Source organism: Camelus ferus, chromosome 12 (assembly GCF_009834535.1).
Source record: "Camelus ferus isolate YT-003-E chromosome 12, BCGSAC_Cfer_1.0, whole genome shotgun sequence".
NCBI classification, from domain to species: Eukaryota; Metazoa; Chordata; class Mammalia; order Artiodactyla; family Camelidae; genus Camelus; species Camelus ferus.
In genome coordinates, this window is record NC_045707.1 from 63,202,988 (window position 1) to 63,226,627 (window position 23,640).

At 38.3% G+C, this 23,640-nt stretch overlaps 1 protein-coding gene across 1 annotated transcript in view; it reads right to left on the reverse strand.

Annotated features, from left to right (window-relative positions):
• The window catches only part of TRHDE (thyrotropin releasing hormone degrading enzyme), a 331,593-nt gene that overhangs the window by 165,974 nt on the left and 141,979 nt on the right, over window positions 1-23,640 (reverse strand). The gene's annotated exons all lie outside the window — the stretch shown is intronic.

Genomic DNA, 23,640 nt, shown 5'->3' on the forward strand with positions numbered 1-23,640 from the left:
CAAGAAATGAAATACAGGAAGAACTAATAATGAGCTGGAGATTGAACTGAACCCTTTAATTCTCTAAGCTCCAGTATCTAATGTGCATCAGTAAGTTATATTCCTGAAGAACATTTTATAGGAAAGCAAATATTTTGTACGCCTAATGGGGAAATGCTGAGAAGAGGCAATTTTTTTTTGTACCACCATAAAAATGTTGCTCCTCATGTAAATACTCAGGGAATTGACATGATGGAAAATTGCCAGAAGCCATTTTCCTAACACCACACTTAATAGAGCACGAGGGTTCTACAGTTCAACACGACATGCGACTGATCACTGTACACTTACTTGCAGCAGGGAGACGATCATGAAGACAACAGTAACACCCTTCTCATTATTTCTGTTTCTTCTTGTCCTCCTAACACACTATACAAATTTTGTACTTGTCTCTTGGAACCTGTCTGAATAGCTATTAAAACGAAAGCCGGTATTCTTTGCAGCACTGCACTAAAATGTCCAAGTCCAAGGGGACTAAAAGTTCTGCTCATGCTTTTCAGGAGCATTTGGGATATTCCAGTCCTGGATGGGGGATGGCACCCTTAAAGACTGACCACCTGACAGCCTGGGTGGAAAATGCTACAAAGTGTTTGGGATATTCTAAGAGGTGACTACCTCCAGAAGCTTTTGTCCACCACTCTGGACCTCAGTGCACTATGTAGGTGTATGTGTGTGTATGTATGCGTGGATAAACAAGTATTTATTATATAATAATATAATGTGTATGTTATATAAATATACATACTGAGTATACATAAAGAGTAGATACTGCATAATATTACAAAAATATATATACACGCTATATATATATATATATATATGATAGAAATTAGCTGAAGTCTGGTGGATTCATTGAATTTTATCAGTCTATCTTTCTAAACTCATGCTAGAAATAGACTGCTTTGTATCTCAGGCAGATGGAGGTATTAAAACCAGACCACAGTTGTGGATTTTGCCCCCGAGGGTCAAATTTAATAATGACAACTAATCATATTTCTCAAAAATCATCCTCAAAGCCTCTAAATGAGCTATGCAAAGACACTAACTCTAACTTTTCAGCTGGTTTTACTCCTAAACTTCTGATCTCTACCACGCCTCAGGTTTCATCAGTTGTTGACTACTAGGTACATTCTCCTATTTAATGCAGTTCCCAGCAGAATCTCAGGACCAGCTCCAGATCTACTGAATCCAGAATATGCATTTTTAACAAGGTCCTCAAGGGATTCATATATACATTAAAATCTGAGAAGCACTGACCTACAGTGAATCTTCCAAGATGGGCTGCCTTCCCCCCAGGGGTTGTATAAGACCATCCACGAAGGTGTGAACATAAATTTGAGCTTTTATTTGTACTTATGTTTGTCTGATACAGATACTCTCCCCAGGTCGAATTATCAAAGACCATCAGAAGAGAGCAGGAGTTCCACAGACATCATAGCAGCACCTCCTTGCTCATTAGCTCAGTTGCAAGGGACTAAGGCATGTGGCAGTTACTGGAGCACCAATTAAATGGATTTATGGATCATATTATCTAGTGTAACTAAACCAACCCTCACAAGATAAATAGGTGACTTAAACAGACTTCTGCAAAAAAAAATAATAATAATAGATCGAGGTTCATATTAATAATACAAAGACACCAAAAAACAAGAAAATGATGGAGCTGACATTTCATCAATTCTGAGTAAAACTGACCATTGTTTTTTGAGCGCGTAGTAAGGGTCAGCCACTTTCTAAGTGGTTTACGTATTTTAACTCCATCAATCATAACAATTCTTTGAGACAGATACTGGTCACAGCTTTGTTTCGCAAATGAGGAATAACACAGAAATATGAATTGCCCAGAACAGTTTGGAATCAGCAAAGATGGGATCCAAACTTTGGCAGACTGGTTTTGATCCCCCAACCACCACACTCTATTCATTTGTTGTATCTACATTATAAGGCAAAAGGATATAATTATCTATCACAAAAAAATGTCAGAAAGAAAATTAATTTATCAACAGGAGTACTTGCCCTGTTGATTTACATCCATTCTCATTCACAATGAACTTCACTTTGAACTTCACTCTAAGTTATGCTGTGCCTTGAAATTTAGCTATTAGAAGTATTATGTGTACTATTTCAAAATTAAATCAACATAGCTAAGTAGGAACGAGCATGCTCAAAAATTTCATTGCAGTGGTACACAAACAGAGGGAAAAAATAAAGGAGACTTCTGTCATAAAGCAGTGGTTCCCAAATTTGAGCATTCAGGGAAATTACCTGGAGAGGTGGTTAAAATACATATTTCTGGGCCCCACATCTAGAGTTTCTGATTCCGTAGATCTGGGGTAGGGCCTGAATTGGTATTCTAACAAGTTCCCAGGTAATGTTGATGTTGCTGATCAGGTGATCACACCTTGAGAACCATTGTTATAAAGGCGCATTTGGAACAGAGGACCTCGAATGTCAGACATCTGAGTTACCTGGGAAACCTTTTTAATGTGAATGCCTGGCCCTTCTGGGATTCCAAATTGTTCTAAGGAGGGTCCCAGGACTCCTTACTCTTTAAATGGCCCAAGTGTACAGCAAGGGTTGAAATCACTGCCTTAGGTGTAGGGAAAAATAAAAGCAGACTGTTTCAAAGTAGTCCAGGCAAGAAATAATAGAATCCTAACTAAACCATACAGCACTTTCGGAAGTGAAAACAGGCAGTACTTGGTAATTAATTGAACACTGAAGAAATGCACCAAAGAGCACACCACCTAGTTAAATGAATGGATAATGACTAGGATTATGGTGTTCCATTAACCAAGATTGTGATTCCAGGGAACCAGAGGGAGAGAGTGAGGAAGGGCAGGAAGGGAAGAGGAAGAGAAAGGGAAAAATAGTTTTATATTACAAACAGAGCAACTTATCTTCATCATGCAACCTCAAAAAGTCCATTTTTGCTTGTAATGGAAACGGACACAAACGTTCCTTTCCATTAACAGCATATGCTTCTTTAAATCCTTCCAACAGTTAAAACTTAGGCTGCCTAGATTCAAAGTCCATACTCTTAGAATCTCTGCTCTATGCTGCATCCTGTTCTATTTTTATATTGATGGAAATGGGACTCAATTAAAAGCCAAACAATGAGTCGAAAATAGTAGGGATTAGCACTCAAAGCTTTGAAATACTCAAAAGATGATGCCGACCCCAGTCTGTCTTTTTATTCCTGATAATGCAGTCTGAACTAAAGTCTATTGTTTTAAAAAGCTTTTTGAAGAAAAAAATAATAGAGGCAGTGTGTTTGCAACCCTGGGGGAAAAAAATGTTGAAGTTTCAGATCACAAGGATTTCTACTAATATCTAGAAGACATAAAATGAGCATTTATTTATGGATTTTATTATGGACTACCAGTGTTTATTTCCACAAATGTTTAATCCCCTCTTACAGAATTGCATTTTAAAAGGCAAGACTCAGTAAACTTGTTCTAAATTCTTCTGCTTAAGTGCCCATCGAGTTCGTGTAAAAATAGAGTTAGATCTCTATTTTAAACATAATTCTGTTGTCAGCTGAGAGCCTGCATTCTTTAGCATGGCGTACTCTCTGGTGTTGAAAAACATCAAAACCTGATCCTCCATATCCCAACACCCTACAACAAGAACAAACGAACGTTAATCCTTAGGGAAAAGGGGAAACTTGGGATCAGATGCAAACCACGCTCTGTTGACATTCTCAAATTAAGAAAATATATACGACAAAGGTACTGACTGCCACGATATACAAATGTTTCATTTCCACTCTGGCTGACTTTAACAGCAGGTGGTAAAGTAGCATGACAAGACAGTCTTTCACTTTAAGCCCAAAGGCAAAGGATCCATTCTATTTGCAGAGTTAGCTTAAGTTATTCTGTTGCTTCTTCTATACATACATGCACTCACAAAAAGTAAAAATGAAAAATTTCCATTATCTCCAAAGGCAAACAGAATGACTGGTTGATAGTATGTCTCTCTCTCTCTCTCTTTTTTTTTTTTTTTTCTTTTCTTTTCTAAACTGCTTTCTATAAGGCTGTGGTTCAAATCATCAGGCTAACCTGTAATAGCACTCAGCTTACTCTAAGCTGTGTTAGTGATCTTAAATGTTATTTCTTAATAATGCCATCTTTAGGGACTCAGTGCATAATGGGCACAACTTTTAAACACGGTTCTGAAATACCCAAGTGAATTAATTATTAGTATCTGGCTTTGAAATAAATGTTTACTGGAACACTAGCACCCTAAGCTTATAGAAGCTAATGAAAACTTATTAACTGCTTAACACTGATACTAAACCGAACCAATGTCTATTTGCCAAATGACTGATTACTCAGAATGTTTTTCATTTGAGGGAAATCTGTTTTATCATGAATTTTCAGCGGTCTCATTTGTTGGACTAAATACAGCCCCACTGCTAACCCAAATGACATCATTTTACAAATGAGAAAAGAGCCACCTCTTCCTCAAGGCACTGCACTGCCATCTGCCAGAAAACAGTCTTAATAAATCTACAGATCTATGATGGCTACAGACTTGAACAGTGCCCTTCCAGAGCTGTGCGATGCAGAGCCTAATCTATTAAGTTGTGTCAACAGAATTAACAAGAAATGTGTCCTGATCCATTGACTTAGAAGGCTAATGCACTCTGCAAAGAGCTAGAGAGACAGGCTTTCAAAATAACAAATACACTTGTGAAGAGACAATTTATGAAACACTGTGGGGGAGGCAGAAAAAAACTTTCCTCTACCCTTCTAGGTTCTTCGGGCTCATCTAAGAATTAAATTGACATTAGAGAGATTAATAAGAGAAAATGAAATTTAACTACATCCATATGAGGTTCCATAAGAGTAGGGGGCCCAAGGACAGGTTAGACAATTGAAGCTTATAATACCATCTGGGAGAAGGAGAATAGGGTACTGGCTGGGGACTTCAAAGGGAAGGAAGGCCGTTTACAGGAAGATGAAAAAGAGCAAAGGTTTGATAAATAAATGTCTGCTGGGCCAGGCAGAGACAACGGGACACCGAGAGGACCTTGATCAAACAGGACTTGCTAAGTTTCCCGCAGTTCACCACATCTAGTTCATATTACCCCGAGGTTATCTGTGGTGACAGTTATTTCAGGAAGAGGACCTTTATCTAAATTGTTTCAGGCAGCTAAGGGGAAGAGGTAAAAGCTCTTCCTGATACTTTTGTTTCTTAAAAACAATCGGCCCCAAACAATCCTTGAGACATAGAGACATACTTGGGGGTGGCAAAGTTTTAATCAAATCACCAGGTTTAATTAACTGACCCAGTGGTCAAGAAGAACATGATAGGAAATAGCCGTTCTGCTCTACAGAGGATATAGCAAAAAACAAACAGACTTAAGTTACAAGTGTTAGAGTTACACGTCTTCCTTCTAACAAGAGAAATAATGAACATCCAGATAACGTGCCAACAAAGTCCCCTTACTTAGCATTGCTCTCGTCTCCGCTGTGACTTAGAATCCGCTGAGGATCCATGGAAATACTGATGGCAGGGCCTCAATCTCAAAGCCAAAATTCTGCGCCGGTCTCTAGGCATGGGCCTCAGGCATCAATCTTTTTGGAAGCTCCCCGAATGAATCCTTACATCCAGCCAGAGTTTAAAACCTCCAACTGAGATGATTTCACAAACAGTGCTCCTACCGAGCACAGACAAGAATGGTGGGTCTCAAGTTTTAGTGTGCATTGGACGTACCAGGAGGGTTTCATAAAACAGATCGCTAGACGCAACTTCCAGAGTTCATGATCTGGTTAGATACCAGATGCTTCCAGTCAAAAACTGCCTTTTGAGGACCACTGGTCTAGAACCTTACTACTCAAAATGTTGTTTGGGGATGGCCATTTGACAGGACTGGGAGCCTGTTAGAAATGCAGCGCCTCGGGCCCCACCCACTACTGAATTGATATCTGAACTTTGATAAGATTCCCAAGTGATTCAAATGGAAATTAAAATTTGAGAAGCACTGGTCTAGAGTCTAGACCAATTAAAAAGTCTACTGGGATAAGAAGGAATATAAATAGGGATAAAATAGGGTAGGGACTTGTGAATAACAAGAGACCTCATGTTCCAAAAACTTAGCTCTAACTAATCGGTGCCTATGTGGACTTGCAGACTAACTGCTATCAGATATTCTAATTTTTCAAGAAGGTTAGTAATCTAGATTTTTATGTGAAATCCCTCACCTGTAAAATGTTAGCAATCTATCAAAAGCTTTTATAACACCTTTAAGATCAAATAAAATATGTCTGTGGGCCATATTTGGCCCTTAGCTTGCCTGGATGTGACCTCTGATCTAGTAAGAGTCAATCATAAATTGAATTAGAGTTTGAAATAAATCACTGGAAATCCCCTAAGAACTCATCCTTTAAAAGCTTAAGATAAACGATGTATTTGGCAACAGTTAATTATTTTCCATAGGGCATCCTTCTGCCTGACACAAACTCAGCAAAAGCAACAAAACTAAACATTAGGGAGGGCAGCTTTGAGTTATGCTATGGAAGGGAAAATATGCACCTATACGATCAGAAGCAAGAGAGGATGCTGAACATCTCGGGAGTGCCTCTGAAGAACAGACATGCAGGCCATCAATCTCAAAACAAGAAAGGTGAGGAATCGAGTGTGTTTACTGATAAAGACACCTATGAACACAGCAAAATTTCTAACCATAAGCCTTTGAGAGTGGAAGAAAAATGGCAGTATTCTATAGGTAGAATTTATTTTGACTTGTAAAACATTTAGTAAAATGACCTCAGTTCCAGATTTCCTGGCCATCTTTACTTACTAGCATATAATTGCATCGTTTCCTTTACCTATGAAGCAGTTTGAAAACATTTTCTAGCAGAGGCACACAACACTCTCAATGTGTGACATTTTAATGGTCATTGAGAAGTTTTTCTTTAAACCCTGTAAATCACTTATGAAAGGCATCTTAGACACTATCTAGAGAATAACAAGATGGTACCTTTCAGAAAGGTCACATAGGACCAGAAAAACACAAAAGGAGTAGCTAAGCAGGCTGAGAAGAAACATGAAAGTCAAATTACACAGCTGAGAGGGAGATAAGAGACAAGTCATGAAAACTGCTTATCACTCTGCTAGAGGACCAATAAACAAGCAAAGTTGCAGAAAGGACTTGAGAATGGAACAGAAGACAGGGCGAAGGTAATATCCAATCTTTCTCAGCCAGGCTCTCCTTCCCAACACACTCTTTCACTGTGTGATCCTTAACTCCAGAACCTCAAAAAGCTCTCTGTCCAGAATGACTACTACATTTCTTAGTCTGTGATGAAAGGCATTCATAATGCAATTTAGCTTTAATCCTATTAAATTATTAAATACTATCCACACTTCTCTCTAAATCCCCTCAATTAGGCCAACAATTAGGAGAATGGATACTTTTCTGCACTCTTAAATACATCCTAATAAACTTTTCAAGCTTTTGTCATTAGAATAATGAAACAAAGGTTAGCGGGATGCTCTTCTTGGTTGAATATTTAAGAGAGCCACCATCATCCCTAACTTTATTCTCTCATCAACCTGTTTAAAAAAGCGGTGAGTATGCCAAGGACATTTAACTAATAAAAATATATTAGATAATTATTTTTTTCAAAGAAAAAGTAAGTAGCACCTCAAACTACATATGGCATCTTAAATGACAAGATGAAGAACAGACATTTACAGCCTTATCCAAATAAGGCAATTTGTAGTTGGAGCTGCCAAGATTAGCAATTATATACCCTGGGATCTAAATTTACAAGATAAATTTACATCTGTGGGATTTTTCTTTAAATATTGAAATTACAACGTGATATAAAGTAGGCATGCACTGAAAATCAGAAGCACTTTGCTTTTACCTTTGCCTGCAAGAAACCATGTGACCCAAGGCCAAAGCATTTCAGTTTCTTTATGTCAAACTGATATCATCATTTCATTTTCATTACGTACAAAGGGAGGAAAGAAATAAATTACCATTTAATTGATGTATAACGAACTGCCAGACTCAGTGTTTGACAAAATCACCGGTCAGATGAGAGGATGAACGAGATGATCTTTATGGCCCTTTTAACTAAAAACTTATCTCATGTCTATGGAATATTTGAGTAAATTAATATGTATGTAGCAGAAAAGCAGAGGACTCTTATGCAAATTAACTTATTTCTATATATATTTACACATATATTCTATATATATATATGTGTGTGTGTGTGTATATATATATATATATATATATATATATATATATATATATATATATATAAGACCTACCTCTGAAATATTACTGTTCTTTTCTGTTTCTTGCAAACATAGCTTTATTATCTTATCGCTGTAATTTGGGTGATTAGATTCAACATGGATATGATGAATTTGGCCTCACACCATCAACAGGAATGAAACAGCTTCTAGTTCTTGGGAAATGAGAATGCACCTATAACAGCTCTCTTCATTAAATTCAAACCTGATATAACTTATATTTTATGACGCTCCTTGTAACCGTCAACCACTTAAAGCGATTTTAAGAGATTCTTCTTCTCCGGGAGGATTAATAGGAGGAGGCTGTACTCCTCATCAGACTCTTCCCACACGGCCTGTCTCTTTTCCTCCTCTGCCTGCCCCTCTCGATGTCAACCACCTTGTGTAGAGCAGTGCTGGACTGCCTTCCCCAAGATGCTCGTCGCGAGAGGAAGTCATCCTCGTCGGGGCAGGAGAGACGGAAACAAAGGGAGTAAGGGCAAAACTGAAAATTTTCCATCGAGCAATTTTACTTCTGCTTCAGCCAAACAACAAATTATCTTTTTTTCCCTGAAGACAACTGCATAACTTCAGTGATTGAAAGGGGAAACCTTTTTTTATCCGACAGCAAGAGCAAGTGTCAATTAAGACAAAACAGCAACAAAAATAAAGCAGGAAGAACCCATCACAACATAGCCACTCTGCACAGCAAGAGGGTACCATTTATCTGTTGATGTTTTTTCCTTAAGCCCATTATTACCTTACATAGTAGTAAAATCTAAGGCAATAACACGGAGCCGAGTAAAACATTATTTTGATCCTCCCTAATTCATCCTTATCGTCCTCATTTCAGAAAGTTAGAACGGACACAAAGATCCCTCACTCCAAAAACAGCACCAAGTGTGTATTATTTACGGGGCCGCTTGTTACTAGCTCCTTGATGAAAATCCATTTTGGGTGCACACACTTCCATTCTTTGTAGACACAGTAAAGGTGTGATGTCATCTGAATCCCAATAATCGAAGCCCTGATTGCCATTAACAAATATTTACCAAGCATCTCTTTGTGACAGACACTGTGTTGGGTAAGATCCACTGCTGATGTTCTAAGCACACTGTAGCTCCCACTAAGAGACTAGTTGGAGGGGTCTAGACCTTGGATGCTAGAGACAGGCTGCCTAGAACTGAATCCTGAATCTGTCACTTCCTGCCACTGCTTAATCTCTTTAAGCCTCAGTTCCTGTTTTGGTCCAATGAGGATAATGTGAATAAACATGCCATAGGACTGTTATGAGGATTAAACAAGTAAATACATGTGTTAGCATGTAATGCATGCTTAATATTTCTTATCCATCATTATTAACATGAATTTAAAGAGCTAATATATTTTGGCCCCTCTACAAAAAAAAAAATGGTTTGTCAAAAATTCAAGTCATGTCAGATATCAGCTTATTCTCAAAAACGTATATTAAAAAATTGAACAGTCGATTCCACATGTGTGTGAAGATGAGTTAAACTAGATTTGTGAGGATTCTTCCCATGCTCTAATTCCATAAAAATTATCCAACCACATAGTAAGCAGAAAGGGACAACAGTACTTCAAAACGTGCCGGACTCTGACTTCTAATTCATTATTTTTCTTATTGGATGTTTCTGGACAAAAATTACGGAGGTCCTGAGGACAAGAGAATGGGGCAACTGGCCTGTTTGAACAGCCTGAAATAGTGCCTGGACAAAAGTTGGATTACCACGTGAGATGCAGATTCCCAGACAGATGGGTGTCAGGAGGCCAAAGGATGGACTTTGAGTTGACTTAGAGATAAGAGGAGCTGAGACGAAGGCCCAGTCATGACTTTCATACAGTGCTCATTCTCCGTCAGGCACAATTCTAGGTGCTTTGCTTGTATGAACTTGTTTAACCCTCACAACAACCCACACTAATAGGAAGGCACTATTATCATCCTCACTTTATATACAGGGAAACTGAGAGAGGTTAATTCACTTGCCCAAGGTCATATGTAGCCAGTATGTGGTGGAGGGAGGAACTGTGCCCAAACCATCTAGCTTTTATTCACGATACTATACTGCCTCCCTCAAATACACAGCGATGTGCTTAGCTTACTTAGGTCTTGTATAAGCTGAGATTATAAGTATCAGAAAACAGAGGGTGTTTCATGGTGTGTTTATTCAATAAGATACTAACATAAAGTTAATATGTGGTTACACGTTAAAAATTTGCTTTAATATAATAGATTCTGTGAGAGTCACAGGAATGTTTGATTATGACATTTAAGAAGGGGGTTTATACTCATCACACATGTCCAGCTCCTTCCTTGAGAGAGCCAAATAGAATGAGATTCTAGAAGCCAGAGAGTTCAGAGAAATCCCTCTCTATTCTTCAGTATCTCAACTTTGCTGCCGAGCATCCTAATTCTGGAGAGCATGCTGGTCCGATACTCTGGAATATTACTAAGGGAAACATTGCTTCTGGTACCCAGGCCAGGTCTTATTACTGGACCTGACCTCATAGGAACCCTGCGAAACCTAGCAGATGGCGTATACCCGAGTAAACAAAACAAGGCATCATTATTCAGTAGTAACACCTCAGAAATAATCCCAGTGAAGTAATTCGGATAATGTCTTTATAGAGAGAACATTTTAAAATTGTAGTGGGTTTAAATTATGATCGTCAGACTAGACTAAAAACCAACATGACACAAAGGAATAGAGGATGATTAATCTGAACAAGCTGGTGAATTATCAGGATTGGAAAGAAGTCTGGTCATACCCCGTATCTTTATTAATGACCTGAGAAAAGCCCACACCATGTTAATTGAATCTATAAATGCAACTAAACTGACATGGTATTTCCAAAGGTTAGGCTAGGACAAAAGTTAAAAAAGAAGCATCTTCACCTTAAGGAAAATATTTTCAGTAAGTACAAGTACTGTCATAAACTCTCACTCAAAGCGCCATCAATTACCATCGAACAGAGATGCTCTTTAAATAAAGGTCAAACTTCACATAATAAAATTTGAGGACAGACACATGGCCCCAGCTTTAAGACAGCCTTCATCATTTATGTTTTCATTCAGTGTAAAAAAAAAAAAAAAAAAAACCTCCTTGTTTTTATTGGTCAAAGGGGAAAATATGTGAACAAGTAAAAAAAATTAAATTTTCACCTTACATCATTTGTATTTATTTTTTTGCCTTTCCTACTTAATGAACCAGAAACTCTCTGTTTGCTAGTAATAACATAATTATGTCCTTGGGAACTGGTTTTTATATTACAGCTATTTATTCCTTTACCTATCAGGTCATTAGTTCAAAATTTTATGTTCCTTTTGTAACAGCTGATAATAATAAATTTTTACACTGCATCCCAAAAGAACTATGAAAAAATTCCTAACACCACTTCATTCAGAGCAAATACAGTACAACAATGGATTGGGAAAATTTTGACCAAAACAATATGCCCAACTTTGGCTCTATTTTCACTTAAGTATTGTATCTACAAAATTAAATCAAGTGCATTCCGAATGAGAGTGCAAGAAGAGCAAGACAGTGTTCTTAATGTCATAAAATTAGAAGAAGCATATAATAACCTGATTTAAGAGAGGCTGAGGTGAGAAACATTCAGTCCTGAATCGCCTCCCGTCCCAGTTTAGGGGATTTTGACCTAATTCCCCAACATGGGGCGCTCTAAACACAAGATTCGTTAAATAAGATGTCGCACTTTGAGGGAAGATTTCCATTCTTTGGGGAAGACAGATTTTTCAAAGTGGATACTAATTTTAGCTGAATGCCAGACCCAGATAAAAGTCATGTTTTGCTGACCTACAGGTTTTTGTTTGGTTTTTCCAATTAGTTGTCAGCAATTAAAACTTTCGGCACTTTCACATATAAAATAAATCTGGATTTCTGGCTCCTTTTGAAGAATGACAAGCTTTCTTGAAGAATGACGAGAATGGCATACATCTGGAAACAATCCTCTAAGAATGAAGAAGAACTCTTTTGAAGGATGACGCACCTTGTCTAGTTTGCCTCAATCCCCAGTTCTCTAATTCCCACTACACACTTGACCATGAAGGCGTATGCAAGCTATTTAAACTTGCCATCCTTGGTCTAGTGTCCAAAGATCACATCCTACTCTTCCTCTACTCTGGAGCAGGCTGTCCCTTACAAAGGGAGAAGTGTAGGGGACAACAGAAGAAGTGGGGTTCATCTCCATGGAAGTGTGAGGATACTGAGGGTGGAGAGGGGTTTAGTAGACAGTCTGTTGTTGGTTTTTTGCTGTTTTTGTTTTTGTTTTTGTTTGTTTTACCAGAGCCCTTGATTCTTCCCAGGACTGACGTAGCCTGGAAGTTAAGAGGTGTAGTGTTATATATTAAAATATGGGACCTTACTATTAGAAAAATCTATGAGGTCATTTTGTCCATGGCTCCCCCAAACTGGCCCATCATGAGAATCATTACATTGATTTTTGTCAGGAATTTCAGTATAAACTGAAAATCTAATCTAAGGGTTGCAAGTATGTCCAGAATGGTGGCATAAGATGCTCTGCAGACGCACTCCTCATCAGAACAGCAAGAGCCAGGGAGAATTATGGAAACGACAAGCAGAAAATCTTTGGAAATGCTTTAAGAATATATGACAAGTGAAGAATTACTTATTTTTTTTTAAAATCTAAGTTTCGGTAAGAAGAGTGAGAGTCTATGCCACCTGAGCCACAAACCACTCCCTCACTCACCCCTCCTTCCAGGTCAGCATGATGGAAGGTCCACTACCATCAGCTGTGGCCAAGGAGGTGGCACTCCGGAAGCCGCTCCCACCAGCTCCCAGTCAGAGTCCACAGTTTCTCTTCTGGTTGGAAAGGCTGCCAGCATTTCTCCTCACCCCCAGCTCCACGTGGCACAAACTAACTTCCAGGCGTGTGCAGAAAGAGATCAGAATCGTCCTTTCCATCCATACCCAGTTCCCACTAGCATGGCAGAGACTCTACCCCAGGCTGCAGCAGGTTGAGGACACAGTGGCCTCAAATCGCCTTTGCTTCAGCTTCCTCAAGGGGCAGAAGTTCCACCCTGGGAGATCACCAGCAGAAGACTAGAGGCCACTGCTCCTGCCTAGAACCCCTCTTACGAAGCAGAGATTTTACTCCAAGAGAAGCAGGTCATTGTCCGCAGGCCCAGTTCCAATGCAGTAGCTCAGATTTTCGCCTATGGGAAAACGGACTATAAGAACAGACTGTTCAGAAGTTATCCCCATAGACTTCTTTATTTGGAACAGAACAGGAAAAATCGGAACCTAAATATACTCTCAGAAACCGCGGACATTTTGGTAGTAAGCAATTAAAAGGAGCCCCATGGTCCCATAAGAGCAACAAGCTAAACCATAGGCCAGTTTGTTTACCAGAGAGAATCAGAGAAAGAAATAGCTAAGAAAAGTCCTTCTAGGGTCAAAACAAACCTCAAATACTGGCCTCTAAATACTCCTCCAAACAGGCTTGAATTTAACTGGAGCAGAGTTTAAAGAAGAATTCATACTAATTGGTCACAAACTCTTTCCAAAAAATAGAAGGGAAAGGAACACTTCCTAATTCATTTTATAAGGCCAGTGTTACCCTGATATCAAAACCAGACAAGAGATCAAAATGAAAGGAATAGACAGATCAACATCTCTTACGAAGATGGACACAAAAATCATCATCAAGATATGAGTTAACCAAATCCATAAACATACAAACAACATTATACACCGTGACCAAACGAGATTTACCTAAGGGACACAAGGTGGGTGTGATATCCAAAAAATAGTCATGTAATATACACTATCAATAAAATAAAGGACAAAAACCACACATCTCAATAGAAGCATTAAAAGCATTTGGGAAAAAAATCTAACATCACTTCATAATTAAAAATAATAATAAAGGGGAACTTCTTCAACCTTCTCAAAGGACATCTGTGAAAACCCCACACCTGGCATCACACTTAACAGTGAAAGACTGAAAGTTTTCCCCTGAGGTCAAGAGCAAGACAAGGACCTTCCGTTTCTTCACTTCTTTTCATCAGTGTCCAAGATGTTCTAGTCAAAGCAATTAGGCAAAAAGTAAAATAAAGAAAGCCATTTTAGAAAGGAAAAGTAAAACTGAGTCTACTTGTAGAAAACATGATCTTTAATTTAGGAAACTCTACAGAATCCACTAAAACACAATTAGGACTAATAACATGAGTTCAGTAAGCTTACCAGATATAAGTTCAATACGCAATTGTATTTCAAATATCAACTGTATTTCTATATACTAGTAATGAAACACTCAAAAATGAAATTGAGAAAATAATTCCATCTACAATGACATAAAAAAGAATAAAATACTTAAGAATAAATTAAACCAAAGAAGTATAAAATATATGCATTGAAAACTACAAAACCCTGTTGAGAGACATTAAAGACCTAAATAAACAGGAAGACACCTCATATTCACTGATCAGAAGACAATTTTAGGATAACAATACTCCCTGTACTGAGTTAGAGATTCAAAGCATTCTCTAAAAAAAAAAAAATCTACATTGGCTTCTTAACAGCAACTGACAATCTAATCCTAAAATTCATGTTAATTTGAGGGACCCCACATAGCCAAAATAATCTTGAAAAAGAAAAACAAAGTTAGAGAACTAACGTGTCAAGACTGTGGAAATCAAAACACTAGTGGTACTGGCCTAAGGACAGACACATCGATAAATGGGACAGAACTGAGAGTCCAGAAATAAACTCTAATAATGATGGTCAACTAATTTTTGACAAAGGTGCCAAGACAATTCAATAGATAGTTAGTCATTTCAACCACGAATGCTGGAACAATGGGATATCCACCTGCAACAAAGTGGAGTTGGACCCGTTTCTCACACTGTGCACCAAAATTAACTCAAAATGGATCATAGGCCTAAGTGTAAGAGCTATAACTGTAAAACTCTTGGAAGAAAATACAGTGACCTTGTGTTAAGTAAAACTTTATTAAATAGGACACCAAAACAAAAGCAACAAAAGGAAAACTAGTCTAATACTTCATCAAAGTTAAAAACATTTATGCTTCAAAATATTCCATGAAGAAAGTGAAAAGAAACCCACAAGATGGAAGAAACTATCTGTGAATCTTATGTCTAATAAGGGACTTGTGTCTAGAGTGTATAAAATATTCTTACGACTCAATAATAAAAAGGTAAGTAACTCAATTTAAAAATGAACAAAGATATGAATAGACATTTCTTCCAAAGAAGATACACAAATGGCCAATAAGTTTATGAAAAGATGCTCAGCATCCTTAGCCACCAGGGAAATGCAAATCAAAAGCACCAGGAGATTCCACTTCACACCCACGAGGATGGCTATAATTGAAAGCAGAGATTAACAAGTGTTTACGAGGACATAGAAAAATGGGGACTCCACACACTGCTGGTGGGAATGTAAAATGGTCCATCACAATGTTAAATATAGAGATACCATATGATCCAGTAATGCCATCCCTAACTATATACCCAACAGAAATAAAAATATATGTCCACAGAAAAATGTGCACATGAATATTCATAGCAGCATTTTTCATAATAGCTAAAAAGTGGTAACAACCCAAACATCCATCACCCAATGAACTGATAAGTAAAATGTGATCTATCCATACAATGGAATATAATTCAGCAATAAAATGAATGAGATACTGATTTATGTAACACATGGATGAACTTTGAAAACATATGCTAAAAGAAGCCAGTCACAAAAACCACACATCATGTGATTCTATTCCTATGAAAAGTCCACAATAGGAAAATTTATGCAGGCAGAAAGTAGATTAGTAGTTACCCAGGTTTAGAGGTGGGGGGATCATGAGGGAAATGTCATTTCTTTTGGGGTCGATGAAAACGTTCTGAATTGACTGTGTTGGGAATGGTTGTGCAATGCTGTGCGTGCACTAAAGACCATTTAATTGTATACTTCAGATAGGTGAATTCTGAGGTGTGTAAATTGTACAGGTATTTTTCAGTTGCCTCTGCAGCATCCATCCCCTCCTCTTAATAACAAAATAAGTAAAAATAAAGCTATTATAGTTTAAAAATATAAAGCTAAATAATTATATCTTTTAAACACAATCTAGGCTTTGTCAACTAAAGATACGATGCTCAATCTTTTTAAAATTTTATCCATAGTCATTCCAGCGAGTTAGTAAATACATCTATCTACATATATACACGTATATATTTCTCTCTATATATATATATGTATGTATGTGTATATATATCCTAAACTCACACATATATGTTCACCACCATCCTTTATAATAGCAATTTACAGAATTGGTTAAATTCAAATCAAAACCACAATGAGACATCACCTCGCACTGGTCAGAATGGCCATCACCAAAAAGTCTACATATAATAAATGCTGGAGAGAGTGTGGAGAAAAGGGAACCCTCCTACACTGTTGGTAGGAAAGTAAACTGGTGCAACTACTATGGAGAACAATATGGAGGTTCCTTAAAAATTTGAAAATAGGACTACTGCTTGTTGGCATGAACCCTTGGTGCCTTACTTTTCCTTTCTAGATCCTCGGATTTTATATCTACAAGTTTCAGCAGCTCCAGTCATTCCTGGGCTTCTTAATTTCTTCAGCAAAAATGTTGTTATTAAATCCACAAATGACAAATGCTGGAGAGGCTGTGGAGAAAGGGGAACCCTCCTACACTGCTGGTGGGAATGCAGTTTGGTACAGCCACTGTGGAAAACAGTATGAAGATTCCTCAAAAGACTAGGAATACACTTACTGTATGACCCAGGAATCCTGCGCCTGGGCATATATCCAGAAGGAACCCTACTTCAGGATGACACCTGCACCCCAATGTTCATAGCAGCACTATTTACAACAGCCAAGACATGGAAACAGTCTAAATGTCCATCAATGGATGACTGGATAAAGAAGAGGTGGTATATTTATACAATGGAATACTATTCAGCCATAAAAATGACAACATAACACTATTTGCAGCAACATGGATGCTCCTGGAGAATGTCATTCTAAGTGAAGTAAGCCAGAAAGAGAAAGAAAAATACCATATGAGATCGCTCATATGTGGAATCTAAAAAACAAAAACAAACGAACAAAGCATAAATACAAAACAGAAACAGACTCATAGACATAGAATACAAACTTGTGGTTGCCAAGGGGGCGGGGGGTGGGAAAAGATAGATGGGATTTCAAAATTGTAGAATAGATAGACAAGATTATACTGCATAGCACAGGGAAATATATACAAGATCTTATGGTAGCTCAAAGAGAAAAAAATGTGACAATGAATATATGTATGTTCATGTATAACTGAAAAATTGTGCTGAACACTGGAATTTGACACAACATTGTAAAATGATTATAAATCAATAAAAAATGTTAAAAAAAAGTTACTATCCACAGCACCAAGTGTGATTTATTTGTCACAGATCCATAGCAAAAAGCAAACAGTTAAATGAATTTAAAATAATAACAGCAAATGAATAAATAAATACATTCTTTCCATCGACAATATGAGGCAGTGTTAAGGTTTTCCTCTTAAAATGGTCTCTTTCAACTGGGGATGGAAACCGAAAAATGGCACAGAAACTTCTCGTGTTGCTGAGAATTGAGACAAGGGGAAAATCTTGTTTTTCCATTTATTTTCAATCTCGCTTGTAATGAAAATTTCTTTCAAGAGCTTTCCATCAGCTGTCATGAAGTGAGGATTTTAACTGAAGGCAAATTATAGAAACTCAAATGATGTGATAACTTAGTATGATTCCTGAACTAAATGGAGCCAACACACATACACACAGACGATCTGGTTAAAGACTTTCTCACCTCTTCTAAAAGAAAGACTTTTAAAACATTAAATACATTATGGAACAGTTGGGAACTAGCAAGCAAAGTTTGATATTAACTACCTGTTGTAGACGTATTTAATCAGGAATATGCAAGTTGCATTAACTGCAGAAAATGAACACAAAACAGAAGCAAAACAGATCTGGGACAGCTTTTCAAGGGAAACCATGGAGGGTTTTGCTGGCCCATTAAACGCCAACACTCTCTATGCTGTACTCGAAAAGCACTCGTGGAGTTTAAGCCACACTAACCACCACAACCAAATGCATATTCAGTTGCTCTTTCTGATCGAAATATCCTCAATCCACAATAAAGTTTCACGTAAAACACCAGGTCAATATTGCTTTCATCTCTCTTACGGGAGTAAAGTTGTTACGGTGACTTTAAAAGTTACTGTAAAATGGTTTTATAGAAAGTTTTTGAAGACTTTCTACCGTCGTTTCTTAGATTTCTTCTCTCTCATGTTAGTTTTAAAACAGTTATTTTGGGAGAACGCCTTGACACTATGACAATGGGAACGATGCTCTGGAGGAATTTAACATTCTTTCACTAAATAGTTACTGAATGGCTACTAGGCGTTAGTCACTCGAGGAGACACAAAAATGAGTAAATTGCCTCTTCCCTTGAGAACTTTAGAATTAGAGGGATAAGAGCATAACAAAATAACAAGGGGGGTGATTAGTGGTTAATACTTCATTAGAAAGGTAAAAACACGTTAGCATGGGAAGGAGACATGGAATCAGCAAGGGGAGACAAGGGACTTCATGGATGAGATAGTATCTGAGTTAGTCCATGGGTCAATTTTCTAAGGCTGCTGTAACAAATTACCACAAACTTCGTGGCTAAAACAATCACAGACTGATTATCTTGGGTCTCACTGGGCTAAAAGCAAGGCACTGGGAGTGCTGAGTTTCTTTCTGGCAGCTCTGAGGGTGTGCTAGGTTAAACTGTGTTCCCCCCCAAAACAAGTATGTTGAAATCCTAACCCATGATATCTATAAATAAAATCTCATTTGGAAAGAGGGTCCTGGCAGATGGAATCAGGTTAAGAAGAGGTAATTTGTATGGGTGCTAATCTCATGTGACTGGTATTTTTGGAAAAGGAAAATCCCACGTGAAGACAGACGCAAGGAGAGAGCCAGGTGGTGCCAGACGCAGACGCAGACGACGCAGACGCAGATGCAGGAGTGATGCAGCTGCATGCCAAGGAACGCCGAGGACCACGGGCCACCCCAGAAGGCAAGAGCAGGCAGGAAAGAGTCTACCCAGAGTCTCCGAGCAAGGATGGTCCTACTGACACCTTAACTTTGGACTGTTAGCCTCCAGATCTGTGAGAGAATAAATTTTTGTTGTTCTAAACGCAGTACTTTGTGACAGCAGCCCTAGGAAACCTACAAGGGGCAAATCAAATTCTAGAGGCCACCTGCACTTCTTGGCTCACAGCTCTTTTCCTTCATCTTCAAAGCCAGCAGGAGCAGGTCTCGTCCTTCCCACACTGGCACCCCTCTGAGCACTGCTTCCATTGCCACATCTTCCCCGAGTGATTCCTCTGGTTTCCCTCTTCCACTCCCAAAGATCGTTGTGATTACATACAATGCTCCCAGATAATCCAGGATGAGTTCCCTACTTAAAGGTCAACTGCTTAGTAACCTTAATTCTACCCTCAGCCTTAATTTCCATTCAACAGAACATATTCATAGGTTCCTGAGATGAGGATGAGGACATCTTTAGGGGACCATTATTCTGCCCACCACAGTCCACAGAAAGCAGATTTCCTCGAAGTGCAGCTGACAGATCACCTCTATCAGAAAATGACCTTGCTGTCAATTAAAAGGGCAGATTCCTCGGCCTGGCTTGCTGTACTGTGAGTGGGGACCAGAAACTGGAGCAGAATTTCTGATTGGTAATCTTGAAAGAAGAAAGTATCTCAAATGGAAAAATACTTTGAGTCTATGTATGAAAAGAGAAAAAATGAAGATTGTGATCCTGGAAACATAGTGTAGTTTTACCATAGGGAAGGGTAAAAGTGGATTTGTGAAAAATAAGTTTGGAAACGAGGATGGGGCCAGAGCCTCAAGAACTATGAGGGCCAACTTAAGTGAGTTTAACTCCACATGGGAAGTCAACAAACCAAAGACATTCCAGAGATAGAATCACCTATTTCTTGGACACATTGCTTTCTCTTCAGAAAGTAATATATACGAGGAAGACTTAAATGGAAACAATTGGTGGTCTTTGAAGATATAATGCTGAAATAATACCATTTTTGTATTATTCAGTTATAAGGCCATAAAATTTTTTTTTTACTATTCCTATTTTAATCCATTTCTCTCCAAGGATAAATCACTGGCAAGAACTGAAAAGACAGATTGCTAATCAAAATGTTTCAGTCACTTGATGATGTATATAAGCAGATCACAGTATCTTATCTTTCTGTGCTAATAAATATAGACTAGGAAGATCATATAGGGAAGGTAAAGATTAAATGGTACCAGCCGTACTAAATGTTAGCCTTTTCCAGTTCAACGTGATGCTAACTGCTAGTTAACCAATTTCCAAACTCTTGCCATTGTTTTAAAGTACACTATAAAATTGGCAAGATTTTCATAGCCTTTTCACTATTTCTAGGAACCATAAAATCCCAAGTGAAACAGAAACTCTTTCTAGAGATAAAAATTTAATATAATATAAAAGATGAATAGTAGCAGCCCCAGAACATTCTAAAACAATTATTTCAGGATGAGAGACAATGAATCATTGTAGCTACGAAAGAGACACGAGACTTTATAACAATAACTCTATGTCAATTCACTAGGGGATAAAGGTGGACATATATATATTGTCTCTGTGCCATAAAATATTTGGCATTCTGGTTTATACAACATTTGTTTAATAGGGTATTGGAATATATACCCATCATAGGTTTTACAAAAACGCCCTGAAGAAATGGAGCCTTTAAAACTCATAAGTGAACTGCCATTACCACCATAGATGAATCTTAAAAAGCTAGGTATCTAGCAAGAAAGAACTTAAAAGAATTCTCTAGATTTTCCCACTTCATTCATTGTCCAAGAAAAACAAAATTCAATCAATCAAACAAACAAATTAATTAAAATAAAATTAAAATAACAAGTTTCTTCTTATAGCACAGGGAACTATATTCAGTATCTATAACCTATAATGAAAAAGAATATGAAAAGGAATATACGTATGCATATGTATGACTGAAACATTACGCTGTTCACCAGAAATTGATACAACATTGTAAACTGACTATGCTTCAATAACAACAACAAAACTTAACCAAAACAGCACAATGCAGCAGACTATATTTTTCCAAAAATGCCCACAACAGTATCTCCCATCCCACAGGATCTTCCACAATCTTGCAAATTCCCCACAACCTTGAATCTGGGTTGGCTTTAGAGATTCTCTTACAACCAACAGAATGTAGCAAAGTCATGCATCATGACTTCAGAGACCAGGTCAGAGGAAGCCCTACAGCTCCTGCCTTGGTCTCTGGGAATGTTTTTTTCCACGTGCTCCTTCTCAATCCATTACCTCTCAGAACCGATCACCGTGCTGTAAGAAGGCCAGACCACGCGGAGAGGCCACGTGTATGTACACCTGTCATCAGGCACAGCTGAGCGCTGCATTCACTTTCTCCTGGGCCAGTTATTAGACGTGTGAGTTAAGAAGCTTCCAAATAATTACCCAGCCACTCAAGAGTCACCCCAACCTTAGAATTTCCCAGCTGACGCTCAGATACTGTGGATCAGACACAAGACACCCAATCCGTGATCATAGCAAAACGGCTGCTGTGTCCCACCACTAAGCTTGACTTTGTTTATGACGCAGTACAGAGAGCTTGAACGTTCATTCTAGTTCGTATTTTGTATAAAAGCTATACTAATCTCAAAGTTATTCTGTTAAAACAACAACAAAAAAAGAATCCACTACACAGGATAGTATTCTGATACTCAGGAATCATGCTGAGACCCACGCCCAGCCCTCAGACCAAGTTGAGACTCCAGCTTGAGAATATATTAGTTGTTTCCCCACTAAAGGTTGGGATCTGCCCCCCCCCCCCGCCCACATCTGATATCCCAAATTTGGAGACAATCTCGGTCCACGTGAATCTGATCTAGGTCTCCCTACGTATCTTCTGTGTGGCCAGTTTGTGTGAAACTGACTCTATACAATAATCTCTGGTGGAGCTGAACCAAGTCTGTTTAGATGGTACCTTAATCCCCCTGGCTTTTTTCAAAACCTTTTCTCCAGGGCTGACCTCTGTTTCCAGGAAGTCATTCAGGTTCCCCTTACTACGAATGAGAACCCATCTAACACAAAGAACCATGAATATTGTTATGTATCCTGCCATGCAGACCCATTGACCACGATGCTGTCTTGGATCTGCAGGTCCCAAGTCCCTTGAACTTGCTTATGTAAACAGTTTGTACCTTCCAAACATAAGTCCCAATCCTGTCCCAAGATTGTTCCCGCAGCTCCTGACTTTCATCCTATGAAAACTGGTATACTAGGAGTGGCCTCCCAGGTAAAGAATGAGGAACTTTAAACAAGACAAAGCTGCAGTTTCCAAAGCTAGGGATGAACAGCCTGGATCCTGATTTTCAGAGTTTAACGCTAGAGGGCCTTAATTATATTCAGCCTAATTTCAGACCTGACCTTAGGGAGAGATGTGAAGTGGGCCTGATCTTACAGATAGGGTCAAGTTGTCTTAAGGCTAGGATGCAGCAGAATGTAGAGGCCAGGAAAGAAAAAAGATTCTGCTAATAGAGATGATTGCTCCTCTACAGTTCATGGTGGCAATCTCTGAAAGAATGCATTCTAGAATTGTACCTATTTTTAATGTGTTGCTTTGTTGGCTGTGGTTTTACTAATTTGCCTTTCTGCTTCTTCAGAAAATGGGGCATGTCTCCATTTCCACTCTAATTTTTCACAGTGAAAGATTTACCCACAGTATTTTAGCAGATTCTTCTGCAATTCACTGGGACACAATTCATCAGGGTCTGGGAAGGGGGGTTTAAGGCAAATAACATGTATTTATTAAACGGCTACAATTTACCAGACCTTTTATTAGTGTCAGTCATTGCCTTTAACCTCCTAACTCCTAGCAGCTAGGTGTATTTTTCCTAATCACTATGTAAGGAAGTGAGACTCAGCCAGGTCAAACACCTTGCCCAAATTTGAAAGCAAGAAAGTAGTAGACACCAGGATTAGAATTTACAACTGGCTGACTCCAAAGTCCATGCACCTTTCACTATGAAGGTTAAACTCATTTGGGGCAGTTATCTGCCTTCTATCTCTTCAATCCTGGATTTCCAATTTTTTCTTTAAAAATATTTGATTGCTCTGAGAAGTATTTTTCTTCATAGAGAAGAGGAAGGAATAATTGAGGTTCGAGAATTTCTCTTCTTCCTGCCAT